Below are 1,363 nucleotides of genomic sequence, written 5' to 3'. Positions count from 1 at the left end.
CACATACATACACATGCTAGTTATAGTAGTTACACAAAAGATAGATAAATATATATCAATGTAAGAGACATCCAAACCTTTAGAGAATTTTTATGAGTTTATTTGATCCAAACTGAGGACATATGCCCAGGAGCAAGATCTCAAACAAATGCCCCACAAAATAACAGTTTTGCAGCTTCTTTTATGCATTTGAAATCAAGGAGGGAAAGTAAGGAAGATTACATGGAGGTTGGGGAAAGCAAGGTGGGGATTGGATTACAGGATAGTTAACAAGAATATGTGCTCTCGAGGGTGGTTATGGATTATTTCCAAGGTGTGTTAACCTAGATATACAGAAACAATGGGTAGGGCTTGCTTAAGGCAAAGATAAACCTTTTACTAAAGAAGTTATAAGTCTGGGGTATAACTACCCACCATGACCTGCCCCGTTAGGAATTTATGATCACCTGTGAGGTACTTTTCATAGAACCACTCTTTTTGTCCACATATGTAATCTATCAATTGTGTAACTACTATAACTAGTTGAGTTACATGGTTTCCAGAAATACAGAAACAGTTTAACCCATGTTTTAATATTGGACCTTTAATCAACTGTGAGCACTGATTTGTAACTTGTGTCTAACAGTTTATGGTATTGATAAAGATATAAAAGGTAGGCACAGAGACCAGAAATGCTGATAAAACCTATACCGTACGTTAATAGGAAATGTTGGACTGTGTTTTTGTAGTTCTTCATTCTCTTGAGAAGTAAAGCATACTCTTGCTCAGTAGTTATTCCTGAGAAAGAACTGCTTATGGATTTCACTCTTAGAAAGTGTTTCTGTATAATGTTTTTGTCTTTTAATGTGTTTGTTATGAAATCACATTAAAATTCATTAAAGAAAAACTCATTTACCATGTGAGAACTTCTTTTGTAAATTAACTATTATAATGCTGTTCATGTATGACTGGTATTTAATTTCATATAAAAGTAAGTCTAAACTATATTAAACTATTAAGTTAAACTAAAATAAATTCTAATTTATGTTGGTGAAATTCAGACAAACTTAACAACCGTGTTTTCGAACATAATACTAAAACCTATGCTTTATTTACTAAAGATCAATTTAGAGGATAAAAGTCATATGAAATACAAAATTGCATCTGATTTTGTAAAAAGGTAACTTTTATTAAAAGCTAATGATTTTATTTGAAAGTCACTATTTTGATTACATGGCTGCATATTATACTTCCTTTGATCAATCAATATGTACAAATTTCAAAAGTAATGAAAAATATTGATTTTGTAGATATTGTTTATGATGAGATTTGATGTTCCTGGGTCTGTATATCATCCAAATTCTCATACTTTTTTTTTTTTTAA

At 31.0% G+C, this 1,363-nt stretch overlaps 1 protein-coding gene across 1 annotated transcript in view; it reads left to right on the top strand.

Moving 5' to 3' along the window:
- Positions 1-1,363, top strand: part of ME2 (malic enzyme 2) — a 54,550-nt gene that overhangs the window by 5,181 nt on the left and 48,006 nt on the right. The window lies entirely within an intron of this gene.

The sequence above is a fragment of the Hipposideros armiger genome, unplaced genomic scaffold (genome assembly GCF_001890085.2).
Source record: "Hipposideros armiger isolate ML-2016 unplaced genomic scaffold, ASM189008v1 scaffold_736, whole genome shotgun sequence".
Classification (NCBI taxonomy): domain Eukaryota; kingdom Metazoa; phylum Chordata; class Mammalia; order Chiroptera; family Hipposideridae; genus Hipposideros; species Hipposideros armiger.
Note: the sequence above shows the minus strand (reverse complement) of the source record. Positions and strands in the feature narration are given on the sequence as shown.